At 42.6% G+C, this 17884-nt stretch overlaps 1 protein-coding gene across 1 annotated transcript in view; it reads left to right on the plus strand.

The window, feature by feature from the left end:
- The first annotated feature begins 8265 nt into the window (after positions 1 to 8265).
- LOC144784595 (cyclic AMP-responsive element-binding protein 5-like) overlaps positions 8266 to 17884 on the plus strand; it is a 499027-nt gene continuing 489408 nt past the window's right edge. Inside the window, exon 1 of the mRNA XM_078663499.1 lies at positions 8266 to 9199. The gene's annotated coding sequence lies outside the window, so the exon portion shown is untranslated. The remainder of the gene's footprint in view (positions 9200 to 17884) is intronic.

Here is a 17884-nt window from a genome sequence, read left to right on the forward strand (position 1 = left end):
GCAAATGGACTATGATCCCAGAGAAAGAACGACCTCGCCCTGCAATGTGGAATCTGGATCCGAGCTGGACGCATAGCTCCACCACCGGTGCTCAACAGCGCCAACGCTAGATGAACAATGGGAGCTTACCAGTGATGGCTCACTGTAAAGGACACTGGAAAGAAGAGCTTTGACAAAGATCATTCCCTGACCATCAATTATATTAGGTTAAATTTCTCTCCCAATTACCTTGTATTCATTATTCCCCAAATGGACAAGAAAAAGGTTTCCCTTTGAAATTCTACATCAATTGCATCCATAGTGTCATTGTATTAATAATAGCATAGGAATATCATACCATATGAAAGAAAGAGTAAACTGTATATCACAAGGATTATACAACACCAGTTACCATCATGAATATACTTATTAGTTTGGTTCCTCACATAGTCCAGTTCTCAATAATGCACTTAGTGGTCCTTATCTTACAAAACAATTAGTATGATAAACTCGTTTTTGTGTTAGAATGAATTTACTGCATCATCTAGGAATTATGCTCATCACCAAGTTTAAACGTGTGGTACAACAAATACCCTTTTGTATACACTGTCTCCCAGTTTGTAACATTCACTGCATAGGTTATTGACAATACTGTTTGTACTGATAGCGATCTTCTTCTCCTGCTGTCTGTGCATCTGCCTGTACAAACGGTATGCCACCAAAGACTACAATGAACAGCCCAACTACAAGTTTAGCTATGGGGTAGGAAGTAAAGGACATATGGCGATAAATATTGACAAAGAAAAATGGACTTGATAATGATACCATCCTCTCCTCTACCACCCTTATTCCCCTCCAAACGATTATCATTGTTGGTTACCCACCCTCTGCTTCATGTATAATAATGTTAACTTGTACACCACCACAACAGATGAACCTGAACAAAAATGACCTAGCTTATGTTAATAAGCGGGGACTGTTAAAATCGATAAACTTTAGGTGTACATAAGCGGTGTTCATTTATGTTCACCACAGCATATTGTTAAAGGTAAAATGACGGTCGTGAACATTGCCTGCGCCATCTTGCTTAGCGAGAATTTCTATGTGCACGTAAGCTGCAGCCATTTTACACAACACAGCCATTTTGTACTCTGTTGGTCACCTTTGTTTCACCCTGTCCTTGCTAGCATCCTTCTGACTCTCTGACCAAACATGTTATGTGTGCTGGGGGCTATAAACCCTATTGTCACGACAAACCTTAGTGCCACTTGCTGCCCCAAACTCGTTTTTCCTTTCATCTCTGTTTACAGACAAGCCTTTGGACAATCTTCCCCTCACCGCACCTAGTTACTCAAACCGGTCCCAGACACTAAAATGACCCTTGCAGACATGATTTATTGCACTACAAACAGCGAGACTTGTTTTACCAACAATGAGACCTGTTTTAATCAACAGAACGGACTCTTAGATCTGTCCGGTCTCACTTATTTTAGACCCTGAAGAAAGGTCCAGCTGCGAGATAACATTGTCTATTTTGACCTGGGCAGGAGGAGAATTAATGTTGGGCTTGTGTAACCATGTTGATGAAACAAATGCATTGTGTCAAACCTGTATAAAAGGAAGAGCCAAAGGAGTTGCCAGCAGAACACCTCCCTGAGACATCCCGGTGTCTGCAGTTGACGTGGTCTCCTCTTGAGAGTAATAAACATTTTTCTTGCCTTCCAGTTTTCAGCGCCTGCCTCATTATTTTGATAGCGAATTCAAAGTGAATTAAAGGTGACCCTGCGCCGGGCAGCATTGGGGGTCTTAGGAGACTTGCTGCGTTTCACAATCACTTTCCAACTGCTGGCAATATTGCAGAAAACACTTGCTAGACTTGGGTTGGTAGCAACAGAGTATGGGACACATTCCTTCCGCATTGGGGTTGCGACAGAAGCAGGCAAGAGAGGTTGGTCAGGAGAGCGAATTATGGGGTTGGATAGATTGTTTTAAGAGGTATGTCAGTTCAGGTGGGGGGGATTGTTGAGGAAGCAATTTGCTGTGTCTTTCCCTTACTGCTATTTTGTATTTCCAGGTTTGGTTCTGGACCTGGAGGCTGCCGACTTGTCTGTGTGGATCATGGGCACTCGTTCATAAAATGGGCTGACTGGGAAGCTGGAATGAGACATCAGGGTTGAAATCTCGGCTTTGATGCAAGTTCTCTTTAAGTGTTGTGGGACAGGAAGAGTAGATGGGCTGGAAAGAGCTGTTGCCTAATCTGAACAGGTTGGGGCAAGGAAAGAATCGTCCTGATGTGCTTTTAGTACATCTTGGGGAAAATGACTTGGTGGTGGAGAAGGGCTTGGCATTGCTGCGAGCAATGAAGAGGGATTTGAGGGACATCAAAGCACAGTGGTCAGGGTGTTTTGAGACCTGGACGGAATTTATACCCAGGAGAATTTGGAGAGGTGTAACCAAGCCAGCAGCAATCGATAAGGCTAGGGGGAAGATAAATAGACAAATACAAAGATTATTCCAGGAAGAAGGATGAGGCTGAGTAGAGCATTCCGACATGAAATATGATAGAGTGGAATTTTTTTTTGGGGGGGGATCGGGTCCACCTTTCCAGCTTCTGGATCCAGTTGCATTTGTTGGAGGTGAAATAATTTTTAGCCCGGATTTTGAGGGTGTAGCAGTGAGCAAGAAGGTTGTCGGGAGGGGCAGAAAATGCCAAACTACCGACTTTTTCTGAGTGGTGGTTGGCTTGCAAGTTTGTATGGATTCATCTAATGTTATTGTTGTTGCTATCTGTGAACCAGGCTGAAAGGGAGGGTCTGAACGAGCTCACACTGGAACGAGGCAGGAAGCAAAAGGTTACATCATAGGAAGTTAAGTTTAGTAGATGTTAATATATTCACTGTTAAGCTGTAGGGGGAGTTAAACAGTCACAATTGTAGGAGTGCAGTATGTTAGGAGGAAGACACTTGCTGAGTCACGTTATGTGTGGGCCCGAATTTTTAGGGGTGGGTGTACGAAGTGAGGTGACAAACTTTGTGAAGTGAGCTTTTATTTTATTTTTTTATGTTTTTCAACAATTAGGCTGCTATATAGATACATAGTTATAGCCACACTGGATATTAAACCCGCAGGAGTAGAACAGCAGCAACCGACAAAGGAGCAATAAAAAAAACATAACAACTTATTCAGCCATTCAGGGTTACGCATCTTTATCAGAGAAAAAAAAAAGACATTGAGTGTGTATAACATGCAAGCTAATGCCTGCCTGTGATGTCCTTAGATAATCTGCATCTTCATCGCCCAAGCTCTAGCGCGGTTAATTATAATTTGGCCAGTTGCAGAGTCCACGACACATAGCAACAAAAAAGAAAATTCAAAGATAATAAATGGGAGAGGCAAGACGAATTTACACAACAGTGAAGACAATAGTGGACCCTTATTAAGTTCCAATAGGTGACCGGTGCATGAAAGCAAGTGATAATTCCCAGATATCCCATTCCATTACTGCACATGGGGCCCCAGGTTGCCTGGGGATGGCCAATCTTGGTCTGTGATTTCAGGATGGAGCAATAAATAAGAGCGAAGGGGTTGCCATATATTATTGGGCCTAGAAGAGAGGGGCATCATTGTTGCATAGGTGTCACTGGTCATGTCACAGTAGATTAAGTCTCTCAGCTTGGCCATAGTTACTGAGGCTGTAGAAGAACCCCAGTTCTTGGACATCTGCTATTTTGCGAGGAATAGAGCAATGGCAGTGAAGCATCGTATACCAGTGTCCAAAGGTTGGACATATCCCAACAGTGCCAGTAACGGAGAGGTGGCCAAATCTGTTTTAATCATGGAAGAGAGGTAGCGAAAAACTTCCCCCCAGAAATCCTGAACCAATGGGCAATACCATGCCAAATGCATAAAATCTGTGTTATTAGTTGCGCATCTGGGGCAATTATGGGATCTAGAAGGATCTACCTTAGCGAGGAGTGCTGGTGTGATATAGGTCCTATGTAAGTATTTAACGCGGAGAAGTTTGTGCTTGTAGTTTTTAGAGACGTACCCGGTCTTCTCACAGCAGAAAAACCAAACCTCGTCAGTCACAGGTTGGCCCAAATCCCTCTCCCATGCCCCCACCCCACCGGATGTTGTCATGTTTGAGTTAATTAGTAGAGCCAGGAAAGCAAATGTGCATTGTCCGCTGGTGTGATAATAAGAGAGAGCGAGAGGAAATCTTTTGGTTCTGCAGTCAAGGAGTCTATCGCTGCTTGTATGTAATAAAGCAGCCTTTTTCACACTTCAAAAGTGTTGGTGGTTTGTGCTGCACCTCTTTCACCCAATTGGGTTTTGCGGGCAGCCGACCAGAAGGTCTGTTCTCCGGCATTATTGGGGGAAATGGTGCAGTTCATAGGGCTGTGCTCTGTTAAAGGTTGTAGCCCAATTATATAAATACGGCCATTTTTGACTGCCACCCATCAATTTGTGGTAGGTGACACAGTGGCAGCTCTGAGAGAGGAGTGCGTCTGTTTCTCTTTCCCACCCACCCTTCAGATCAGCTGTCTTTTGGGGTTATAACAGTGCTTAATTTGAGTCCGAAGTTTCCGGTGCTCGGCACCTAATTGCCACCACCGGGGCTTATGACAGTCTGCCACATGGTGGCGCTGTCTGGCTGATTTGGGTATGAGCACAACAGCTGTTATTAGTTCAATTGACATCCCAAGACATTCTTATAGCTTTGGGGGGGCAGGAATAGGCATGATTCTCACACTAGCAGGAGTGTGATGGTTAGTAGCTGGTTTGGTACTGTCACTGTTAGCTGGCAGGGGCAATCAATATATGCTGCAAGGTGCACTGGCCTCCCGACGAGAGCCCCGGCACTTATTCTTTTACAAAAGAAGCACTGGGGTATAACCAGAAGCAATGTTTCGTGTTATGGTTTGGCTGATTTTATCAGGACAGGTGTGCAGGAGTGAAGAGTTATTGATTAGCGTGCTGGTGCGATTGGAGATTCGGTGTCGTTTCGGGTGATAACATACGCTTGGAATTTTACTATTCACCGTATCATGGTCAGAAGCTAAGTATAATACAATTGGATAAGGAGGGACATCCCCTGTGGTAAACAGATTAAAGCCTCTACTCAAGAGTTGAGATACTTTGCGAATAATATATGATCCCATCAGTGCAGTTACTTTAAAGAAGGTTGATGTGACCATTTGTCAGAATATGACAATCAACCCCTGAAGAAGTCTCATGAGGGATGAAACGCGTTGGCGGCAGGTAATTCTGTAATTGTTTTAATGAATTTTTGTATAATAAAGAACAAAATATACCTTCAATCAAGTTCTTGGAATTGCTTATCTTTGGGAAGTCATCGAAAGTTGCATTGTGCTGTTTTTTGAAAATGTTACATATAATAATATTGATACATATCATATACTTGTGTACTCTGGTGCTTGGTCATTTTATGTCTTATTGATTAGTTGTCGCTTTGAGACAGCTGCTGTGTAGATTAGTGGTTGGCCGTACTACAAGAAATCTCCCTCACGGCCCATTTATTTTAAGGATTCATATCATGAATTCCAACCAGGGCACTAACAAACACAAGAAAACCTTTTGTTTTATTTACTTCCGTATTTCATTTTATTTCTTTATCTTTTTTTGTATGATTATTTTGTTACTTTTTTCTTTTTACATTCACTTTTCTTTCTTTAAAAAAAATTGCTATGGTATATACAAACAAAGTTTTAAAAAAAAATTTTGAACAGTATTACAAAAACATATATTTTGCTATATAGTATACATACCTACTAGACTTTGTGTACATCTGGGTAGAGACAACATGCAACTATCGACATACATACACACTACACACATACACTATTCATTCATCACAATCCTTCTGCACGAGTTACCACGTTTTAGTTGGTTGTCTAATAACAACAGTTGGTTTAGCTACATTCAGGAGAGTACTAGACTTCGTCAACGCATTTTGGTGGAATAAACGATGATTGAACCACCTTCTTCAGGACCCGTCAGAATATTGCATGGAGACTCTACATCCAGGAATATCTACAAAATAGAATATTTATATGTAAGAAACCCTTCATTATAAAAGTGCCCAACTTCTATCATTAAAAACAGTGACATCCGTTTGGACCAACGTAATTCACAAATCTGTGCGAAAATTATCATTATACCCTTATTTCACCCCACACCCGTGAAAAGTCTAAACATTTCAAACAAGATTAGCAATAAATGGTCGTGAGGGAGATTTCTTGTAGTACGGTTTTTGTGTTCCCCTCTTCTCCCTGACCCACAAATTAATTGCTTCAGAGGGGGTCCCTATTGTTCCTTTAGAAGATTAGTGGTTGGCCAACAAGTTTGTATGAGTCTAGCTTATTCTATTTTTGTTGCCATCGGTGAACTAGGCTGAAAGGGAAGGCCTGAACAAGCTCACACTGGAATGAGGCAGGAAGTTAAAGGTTACGTTATAGGAAGTTATGTTAAGTAGATGCAGGGCTCCAGTCGGGGTACCACGCGTGTGGACGGCGTCCCCCCACTTATTTTACCGGGGGATGCCATCCCTGTCTCCCCTGCCAAACAGCTGGACTTCACTCTTTGGCCTCTCTGGGACGAGGAGCTCGGCACCTTTCGTGACATCACTTCCTGTTGTGATGTCACTACCGGTGACAGCGTCCCCCCACTTCTTTTTTTACGACTTGTGCCCTGAGTAGACGTTAATAGATTCACTGTTAAGCGGTAGGGGAAGTTAAAAAACGTCGCAATTGCAGGAGTGCAGTATGTTAGGAGGTAGACACTTGCCTGGTTACATTATGTGGGGGACGTGATTTTTTGGGAGCGGGTGTAGAAAGTTAGGTGACAAACTTTTTATAGTGAGGTTTTAGTGTTGTAAGGCGGAATGGAAATGTATTTGTGTGTTTTATAAAGCGCACAGCTGCCCCAACGGGGCGTCCCGGCGCTGGTAAATCTGGGAACAGTGAAGGTAGGAAAAGAGGAAAACATTATATGGAGAAAAGGTGGGTCTTTAGTGACTTTCGAAATGCCGCTTCAGTTTGACAGGCACGTAAAGTAACCGGAAGCTTGTTCCAACACTGAGTGGCGCAAACCTCGAATGTTTTCCCTCCGGCACGAGTACGTTTGAATCTTGGGGTTTCCAGGAGAAGTAGGGAGTTAGAACGTAATGTCCTGGCCTTGACATACGGCCTCAGAGTGCTTTTCAAGTGGGCCGAGCCATTGCCCTTAGAAGCGCGGAAAGCCAGAGTCATGGCCTTAAATACACATCTCTTGGCAATAGGTAGCCAATGCAGTTTTCGGAGGTGAGGAGAGATGTGATGTCTAGCTGGGATTCTCTCCACCATGAATTTTTGTGATGCGCACCTGTTTCAGTAAAGCAGTCTTTCTCAGACTACAAAAGTGTCGGTCATCTGTGCTGAGCCTCTCTCACCCAAAAAACGTTCTGAAAATCCAGAAACATGCTCCAGATCAAAAGGAAACATTGAATGCAACTTCCATTTTGGTTTGGAAATTGGAGGGAGGAAGAAGACAGAAAAACTTCACACAGAATTGTATTTACCATTTTATGGGAATATACTGCTCTTCTGTCTGTTTGAAAAGTTGGAGACAATACGGAAAATACTCGTAAAATGAGATAACAAAGGTAGGTCTGCTAATAACGCCTTTGATCAACCCGCTTTTTAAAACTATTATGTTATGTATTTTGCAGCGCGATGCCCACAAGCCAAAGTTTTTTTTGTAACTGAGCATTTCTTATAGTCAGACCCTGAAACGGAGGAGGGCTTGGCCGCCTTCAATACCACAGAGGCGCAATTCTCACTCGCCATGGCGCAGGGTGTCGACTGTCGAGGGTGGGGGGCGGTCGGGGAATGATTCCCTCACACACAGTACGTGGTTCGGCCTGTGTCAGCAGCACAGCCGAGCCGTGAACACAAGCCGCTGCTTGTTGCTTCCCCTGGGCGGGCGCTGCGTCCCTCCCTCAAGCCTCCCCCAGTGCTTCTAGCGAGGTTAGCTCACTCGTCCTTTCCTAGCTTGCAGCACTGAGGGGGCGTGGCGTCATGCTGGTGGGGCGCCCCCCGCCCCCTCAGGGCCCGCCCATGGCCCACGCCCCCTCGCGCTGGGACCGCAATGATTTAGAAGTTCAGGAATCCCACGTGACGTCACCATGGGGTGATGTAATGGTCTCTAAATAGAATGCATTGTAATCTGCTCTCAGTCCAACGTGGTTCCTCCGCACCGGGCTACGCTCTTCCTTCCCTACACTTGTTTGGTAAGTTCCTAAAAATACAGTGCTTGCTGCCGCCGCCTGGACAGCGCTCGTGCCGGCTGTGTGCGGACTGCCTGTGCACTTGCGGCCGGCTGCGGAGGACTCCGAGGCAGCATCGGAGCGGGGCAGGGGCTGCATGGACAGCGACAGGTCCTGCTGATGGGACAGTGCTGCACTCCGACAGGTCCATCATATGTGATCACATCTGTGCACAGTCACGTCTAGCATATAGCGGCGGACCTGTTTACAGAGAAAGGCAGCTTGAACCTATAGGGGCAAGTCAAGTTTAAAAGGTCAACTCCGTGGAAAGGGACAAGGCAAGCATGTAGGGGAAGAACTGTATTTAGTGGGAGGTCCATTTTATAGGGAACGTTCTGTACAGAGAAACACGTCTACAGTGGCAGCTCATTTCTTCACATGGGATAGCATCGTATAGAGAGACTTCTATGCAAAGGTCTAGAAACTGGCTAAAGAGACATTTCCGTACCAGGTAGATGGTGATGCCCGTATGAACCCTTCCATGAGTCGCCTATAGCCTGAGGTTCTACCCTGGAACAGTTGCACCGGGTCGGACACAGACCGGGATGTCGGACGCCTGTGGAGTCTGCTGCCGCTGAGGAGGACCTCTCCAAGCCCCGTCCGCGCACGGAGCTGTCTCCGGATGAGATGCACATCAGCCGAGTGACTCTTCTCTGGGCTGCACAGGTGCCTCGGCGACCTCAGGGGGTGTGTCCACCCTCCAGCCCTGAGCAGTGACAGTGCTGCCCAGCCACGCGCGCAGCCCGGCGCATCTCCACGTCCACCACTGGAAGTTCTACAAGTTCCGAAAGTGCACGCGGCATATTTTATCATCAGCGCGAGGAGCCGGTCAGTGTTCGGGTGCTGTCTGTCGGTAACTGGGGGCGAGTCGCGACATCGTCTGTGTACGAACAGGTAAACAGCCTGACACACACTTAATATTGTATTTACAGTGATGAGAGCTGTCTTTCATACTCAAAACTTTGATGAGATATGTGGTGTTAATATGTTACAAAGCTGTGGAACCTGTGATTTTATTTAATGTGATTGATAAGAACTTTAACGGGATATGTAGTTATACAACTGGGAGTTTAATATAATCATATAACAATGATTGCTCTACCTTCAACGGGACCCGCGTTGAACACATGTGGCTTTTATGTGTAATGAGAGGTGGGACCTGCGACTTATGGAGTACCACTGAATTGGATATTACTAACACGTTTGCAGCTCTGTGAAAGACGTGTGGGTATGAAGCGCCTTGTGCAAGTTAACATAAAAGTTAATATAACAAATTGGACCTGGTGTGCAGTTCTGTGAGCTGTTAATTCAATGTTATATGCATGCATGGCAGCTGTAGCCCTTAAGAGATACCAAGCGATGAAAACGGTCACGTCCCCAGTGTACGCAGTGACGGGAGCCGTGACCTAAATTGCACGTGGAGCTGTGGCAATTATGACTTTAGGGAATAGGCACGGGGGGAGCTTTTACTTTACTGCCACGTGCAGCTGTGAGGGTTGTCGCTAGATTAGGATGTGGGTAAAGCCATACCATGTATCACGGGGACGCGATTCCCTCACTAAATGGAAAATCACAAAACCGGCGAGAATTTCAGCATATAAAGTTTAGTTCTGCCAGCAGTACTTCTCTGGAATAACTCCAATGTTATACATGTGCAGTGTCACCTGCTCTGCGCCGAGCACACGCTGACCCTGTTGTACATCGTTTTGGTCGGGCTGCAGGTGTGTCCTCACTCTGCTGCGATATGCATCTTCGGTTAAACTTCTTTTAGGATAGCAGCGCACGTGTGGGTTTGTTAGAGTGCTCACCTCCCACCCACCTTTGCTTGGCAGGAGAGGTGCGTGGCTCTTGCAGCCACTGACGCACCCAGTCTCCCGCCATCCCACGGTCCGGCGCGTGTCTGGCGGGTCAGAAAGTGGCCGTTCTCGTACAGCGCGTTGTAGAGGTGTCCTGAACTTAGACCACTGCCCTTCCCAACTCCTGTTAATGCTAATTGTTAAAAGCAAACGCGATGGGCGCCCTTATGGTAGTTTGCATTGAAAATGCCCGTGTTCCTATAATCCTTGAAGCCGCTCTGTGGGGAAAGGGCTGTACCAGGACAATGACGTAACGCAAAATGATTTCTCCTCCCTGCAAAAAGTTGTGAGGGTTCACGGAGACTCCCAAATCTCATAGAAATTCATACACCTAAATCTGAATATGGCGAGGCAGGGCCCCGCGTGACGCCTCTCCTTCTGGTCATCAATGCCTCACTCTGCAGCAGTGCAAGACTCCGTGGAAAGCGCGGGATCCGAAAAAGGTGAGGTACAACCAGGGATCTGTCAGCATTCTTGGAATGAACTCTAGATAGGTACACGAGCAGCCCATTTGGGCCAGGAGGTTGCTACCTGTCGTGCAAATCTATTTTACTGTATGTATTCCATTTAAAATGTAATATGTTAATGGCGTAGCACAGTAGCCCGTAGGCGTGGTGTCAGCTTTCCTACCCAGCACCACTTAGATGCCCTTCTCTTTAAGTTGGTAGAGACAGAGCAGGGTCTGAAGCTGTGGAGAAAGGCAAGAGTTGTCTCACTCTAGAAAACTGAGAGTGTGGTGAGTCTTTGGGATCCGCCACCCTGCCATCAGGGACAGGCAGAAAGGGGAACACCCTTTCAAGAGAAAGATAAACTACATGTATTGAAACCTGCTGATTACAGTATCCACAGGTGTGCCCCCTGAATATACAAGATGGAATATGGTGATATAAGAATATCCAGGATAAAAAAAATCGAACTCAAAATATCGAAAGGGTTAGTAAGTATAGATTTTCAATACTTAAATCCACATATATGTAACTTGACAATATACATATATATCTTCAAGGTACCTAGATGTGAAGTTAAGAATAGTAAATCTATGCTTCGTCCATAATTTTTTTGTGACAGAATATTCATATCTTCAATATTTAGTCGGAAATGGCTAAAGACAGAGGACTAGCTGTGACCTACTCTGGCTCTGTTAAAGTCTCCAGAAGTGTCCTACACGGAGGGCTTGAAACTAAGGTAAAGAGGTTTGGAATGGGAGACGGAAAGGCACGTGGGCTGCACAGAACTGGATGAATCATAATCAGGGCTTCTAAAATTTTGCACTTCTGGGGCAATGGCATTTCCACATAGATTTTATTTTGTCACATTTGCCACATAATACACTATCTCCTGCAAACTGTGCAGACTCCAACAGAAAACATGTTTAGCTCGACTGGAATAAAAGTTGCCTAAATGCCATGCTTTCAAAGTACCACAGCTCTTAAGACTTTGCTAAAGTTAACCAATCACTTTGCATATTTTGATTAATGCATTTAAGCATTAACGAGATGAGGATTTTGCCCAGATGATGCTATTCGCCTCAAAAGATAGGCTATGAGAAGTGTTTGTGCCAACAACAGGACCCAAAACCCGGCATATTTTAATGTAATTAAAATAAAGTGAAATCATTATTTTCTATGAATGCAACTCTCAGAGAATAAATATGTAACGTACGTTACTGTTCCATAGAGGTGTTTCTTGCTAGAATAGGATTCTTTCATTGTCCATATAATGTGAGCATAGAATAAACTTGACACCGAGCTCCAGAACAAGTTTGAAAACACCACTGGGATGCCCAGAATGAAAGAGGCACACATTTTATCACAATGAATTGAGTACTTGCAGGATTGATTTCTGCTGAGTGAAATTTTTAAATGTTGTACAGATTTTGCACTCTGAGAAACTGAATGGACGATTTTAATAAATTGAGTCACTGTGCTTCCTTGCAAAAACATTTTTTTTTGTGAATAACATTTTCAGTAGTATCCTCAGAATGTGTACATTTTTCTCTCTCGCAAGATATCTCTCATGAGACATTATTAAAGTACCAGGATCTATTTTGAAGGAATAATTATATGTGTTAAACATGCAAATAGCTATATAATGCCAAAATGTACTGCATTATTCAACCATGCAGCTTAATTCAATCGCACACTGCTGCATAATTCCAGAGTCCCAGTTGACAAGGGTCAACTACTGTTTTCAAATGGAGTTCAATCTAAGTAGAAAAGAGTGCCCTATGTAGTGCCCCCAGGGCTATCAGACGCAGTTTAATAAGGAGCCTGCATAGTCAGACAAGCCTAAATAAAAGTAAGCATATGACAAGTAATGCGGACTGTGTCTAAGTACAAAGTGCAGCATCTAGAGGTCAGAAGTGATGGGGAGTAACACCAGAATTCTTGGAGGGCACCAAACTTAAAAGGATTGAGAGAGAATATGATATCATTTGACCTTAAAGTGGTTAACCACAAGAACAAGGTCATGGTGGGGAGGCGGCTAGCTGAATATTGTTCGTCATAGGGAGTAGTCTAACCAGTGGGTAAAAGGAGATCGTGTTACTACTGTACATCTTAGGTAAAGCCTCACCTGGAGTGTTGCAAACAACTTTGTTGTTACCCCCTTAGAAGAATACATGACACCGTGAAGACACGACGCGGCAAACGTTGGTCCACAATGGCCTAGTTCATACCACATTTCAAGATATCCACATGGGATGCAGTTACTCTGAAGTGGAATTATTTAAATAGTGCTTAGAAACCTCACTTAGAAACCTGGTATAGAAACATGCTACAGAGTCGTTGATTGTGGTCTTATTCGGAGTGAAACATATACACAGGAGGACAATATTCAGAGGGAAGGTATGCTCTGTAGCTTCAGAAATGTAGGAACCACAATGCAAGAGTGTGCACTTGTTAAAGGCCGAGTGCTAGCCAAAGTAGAAATCAGGTAGTGACCATACAGGCAGGGAGGTGTTCGAGCAACTGAGACAAAGTTTCCATAGGAAATATACACATCTCACCATCACTTGTGGAGATCAAAAGAGTACATACATTCAGAAAAGTGTGGGACATTGGGTGGGGTATTAATACTGAGAGAGTGCTGAAAGTGTGAGGGAAATGTTTGAGGATATACTGACCGCATACACAAATTATGTGGAAACGTGAAATTGGGCAGGATGGGTGGGGTTTCTCAGATTCTGCATCAAGTATGTTTTCCAGATACCCTAGTTCACTTTATGCAGTGATCGCAACATTTGTGTAGCACAACATTCTCCATTTAAATGGCTTTGTGGTACTGTAGAACTTACTGTAGAACACAACAGAAGTTGTGTGTGACAGCAGATGGTGAAAACCACATACATGTTACATTACCTGTGCCACATACAGATTCCTCATTACAGAGTTTGTGCTAACCGGCATGTGGCCACCACGTCTGAGGCCTATTTGCACATTGTTGTCATAGTCATAAATTACACTCATGTTTGAAAAAGTTGGATGTTAAATCGTATTTCCCAAATTTTAATTATTGAATACGGATCTGAGGAATTTTCCAACCCGAAGTCTCACAACCTACAGGAATTCTTTAGTTGTACCATAAAGGTTAAATATGGCAAATGTGGGTGTTCACAGAGGAATGTCTGGGGGTGAGGTCTCGAAAGTGCTGAAAATCATCTACAAAGTCGCATTTTTTTGTTTTTCAAAAACGATCTTAACTGCGTTTCACCTTCATTTAATTGTTTCTACCTTTAGTGATAATACGTGATGAAGTAAGTGTGTAAACCCTGTGTGTGAAAGTCCCCGGACCGCCCATATTTTCAGGGGCCTCGGGGAAGGGACCTACAGACTTAAATGTATATTTTGCATGTGGAAAGAATGAAAAAAGTTAGGGCTAATTAGCATTTTAAGTGTAACGCAAAACCTGCAGAATTTCTGCCAGTGGAAAATCCACTGGGAATGGGCTATGCTTATGTGTTGAAATCTACAATTTTAGCTGTTTATATTTACGTGCAAGGAATGGGTTTTTTTGAACCCAGAAAAAAAATAGCAACTTTAAGAAAGTCGTACTTACAGCCACAAGGTTCTCACAATCACTCGCTTATTTGTGAAACAGGCTCTTATTATTTAATATTGACATTGTACCTGAAAGCAATTCACTTTTCCTTTTTTACAAAATGCTGAAAATGGTGAGAAATTCACTAAATAGTGACAGAAAGGCCAACTGTGTATGTAAATCTTTCCTCTGGCCCTACTCTTGAGTGGTAAAAAGGTACAGTCTACATGCTGACTGGTGTGGCAGTCTTACATCAGATGATTCTCCTGCATTATAGTTATTCCCTTTGGAGTTTATTTTTAATCTGTTGTTATTTCATGGTGAACTGTGCTATGCTGAGTGCATCTAAAGTGCTTTAACTGTGTTATTGTGTCAAAGGCTCGGCTGAGGTCAGAGGCTTCAATGTCTGTGCTGCATAAATTATGCCTGCTTTGGTATTGGTGGTTAACGATAGGTCAAAGGGGATCGTATGTGGCCTAAGCATACTGTACAAGCTCTGACAGTGGACTTTTTTACATTCTTGCTAAAACTAAGCAAAGGATGGACCTATCATCAAGAGTTTAACTGAACCATATACAGTCTTATTGAATGTTCTGAAAATGGAACTATTTAAAAACACATACAAGCTAAACCTGGATGGAATTTTTATTATGCTGGTACGTTATGTCATTTTCAAATACATTTTTAGGAAATTTCCCATTTAGCAATTTTCTATGTTGTTTAGCAAGTGGGAGGCTCATGTGCATTAAAAAGGTCTTGCAGAAAGGTATTTTCTGCTCAAACCATCTCTGTCCCATTCTTGTGCACCAATTTTATGCAAAGTGCATGCTCTAGTGAAAAATATCATGTGAGATACCCGCAAATCAAATGTTGTGCTAAAAGCCTAATTTAGTGATATTTTAATGGAATTTCAACAAAAAACACGATTTTGTAAATCCTAAATACGACTGAGATCTAAGGTGCAAAGAAGTCGCAAACTATAACTAACAGGCAGCTGTACTCTAACTTCACATACTTGTCATTGAACCTGGTCCAAGTAATTACAACATGGTAACTCAGTATGAAGTGGAACCTGGGTAGGCAATGAATATATCAAAGCACTTGCTCCTCCTCAATAAGTTGTTACATTTCGTACCAAGGACACACTTTTAGTCTCCAAGTATAAGCGTTGATCAGCAACTTATTTGTATGTGAAGAATGGGAACACACAGCACAAGCAGATTTTTATGACTTGCGTTTATTATCCAGAGATTACTAGTACAATAAAATAACAATATCAGTACAATATGATGGATGCAGTCCTCTGTGGAAAAAGCGCTATGCAATAATTATGGATAGAACTACCTTAAAGAGTTAAATGCTTATCCCTGGAAGAGATTGCTTGTCAGATGTCAAGGGATTGGCCAAAATCTTCATTTATATTATGGTCAGTAAATAAATGCATGTATGCCTTTTGCATATAGTTGACGTTTCGACCTATTTGTATTTGTCCAAGGGTAATCATCAGGGCAGCATAATAAACTCAGAGCATCTAAAAGGGATTTAACTAAAAAGAGAAAACGTCCTGCCCGTGTCTGAGGCCTAATTACGTAGAACATTTGAAGTTATTATTTTGGTGCTGTGCTTTAAACCGGTTTGCTAATGTAATTATCTAGGAATGCGAGCAGATTCGTATATAAAAGTCTAATCAAGAGTGTGGCAGGTAACCGTCACATCATCGTGCTATGGTTGAAACAAACTTGTCTTGGGTTGCTTATGTACTTATTTGAAGGGGTCATGGGCTAGCAGTTCGGGCTAGACTGTGCTTACTGGAGCAGGACCAAGACTGAATTGTATATGGAGATCTCTCGCTAGATGGGTATCGGGGTCAAAAAATGATGGTCTGAAATGTGGACCAAAGCCATCACCAGAGGCTGGGATAATTCATGCATTGCTTCCATTGCCCTGTTATTTGTTATGGTTGAAACCATAGCACCTGCATACTCTATTGACGATAACTATTTAACTCCTTAAGACTATTCTAAGCACAAATATTGTTTAGCACTTCTTTGTACTGAGCAGTGCGTCGCTTGCATTGCACTGATATAGTTATTTTTTTGTACTAATCTTTGGATATTTACTACATTTCACAAAATCTTTTTGTGTAGTGTTTCATTTTACAAATACAATTAAGTTGTTGTTTAACAGTTATTTTGGTGTACTAAAAACGTGCCAGTCGTAAAAAATGTTATCACTTATAGAGGAGGAGCCCGTTTTGATATATTCAACCTCTTCTATCACCCATCCCACGTTGTCCTCCACCTCGACTATCATTGTTAAATGCCATCACCATGGACATAGATATAATCAATTATCTAATCAAAAAGTCCAATTTGATATATTGAATTGTATACTTTACTCTTCCTGGATTTTCACTTGGTACGTTGTTAGTTACCTTTGCTAGCCACTGAAAACGAATGTTGTCTGTACAACAAAGCACAACGAGTGCCCGAAGGCTGTATTTAAACAATAATAAATTAGTACTTTGTACCATGCTACGAGTCGGTCCCATGCAGCAAAAAGAAACGCCAGTAGTGCATTTTTCCGCATATATTAGGTTAAATTAGGAAAGTTAATAGTGACCTAGTTGTTGGAAAACCTGTAAGATTCCTTTTTTGTGAGATTTGAGATGAGGGTGGAGCTCCACAGGGGGCATAGAAGCAGAGGAAAGTGTAATTAATTATGAGTTATTATTGATATGTGATTAGCAGTTTCATTGAAAACCCCCATCAGGGGATTAGGGGGGTCTTTGGATGAATGCTCGTTAGCGGAGCGGGCAGAACAACGATAATGGGCGCACCTCCAGAGGCAACTCCCTCCAGTCTGTGTGACACAAAGCTCTCAGAAAGCAAATTTCACTCATGTCAAGGTTTCCTTTGTCGTGCAAATCAAAGTTAGACGTAAAAGTTCTCCCAAACAATTCTTGCCTACATTTTCCCATCTCAACATGCGATTTCCTATATTTATAGTTGGTTACGTATCACTGCTCTTGTGTATTAAATACTAAAAAATTCAGTAAGTTACACTTTTCTAGTATACTTTTATGAGGCCCTAAGTTATAGACCCCTTAAAGTGGCTTAGGAAATAGGATTTGATGTTAAACCTTGACCATGAAGTTCCAGCCTGTATGGAGAAGGAGGTTAATACTGCATTATCTTGACTAGGTTGATGAGGGAAAGGCTTTTGCAACTGGCCTCTGATGACGACAAATGAGCAATGTACGTCTCAGTTCTCAGAAATTAACTGAATGATGGTCTGTTACATTACAAACTAGCGCTTCTATTTTATATATATATCGCAAGTTACTGGGAAATAAAAAGTAAATTTGCTGTATTACATGTAAACTAATTTTTAGATGTAGCTGCTAGAAAGTGGTTGCATCACGCACATGCGTGTGTGCATATTCAATACTACATGCATTATATGTTTGCCTACTGTTATTGCATAAACAGCAGTGCTATATTCTGTCTTACAAGCTTCAATAAATATTTTCCTGTATGAAAAAAATATATCAAATAAAAATAAAGTACAGGACACCTATATTTTGTCCTCATATTGCTATCCAAGTGTTCTAGTGACATTTACAAACCACAAGCCCTAATGTATAATTAAATAAAGGAATAAATGTATCCTATGAAATGCAAAG

This window comes from Lissotriton helveticus, chromosome 10 (assembly GCF_964261635.1).
Source record: "Lissotriton helveticus chromosome 10, aLisHel1.1, whole genome shotgun sequence".
Taxonomy (NCBI): domain Eukaryota; kingdom Metazoa; phylum Chordata; class Amphibia; order Caudata; family Salamandridae; genus Lissotriton; species Lissotriton helveticus.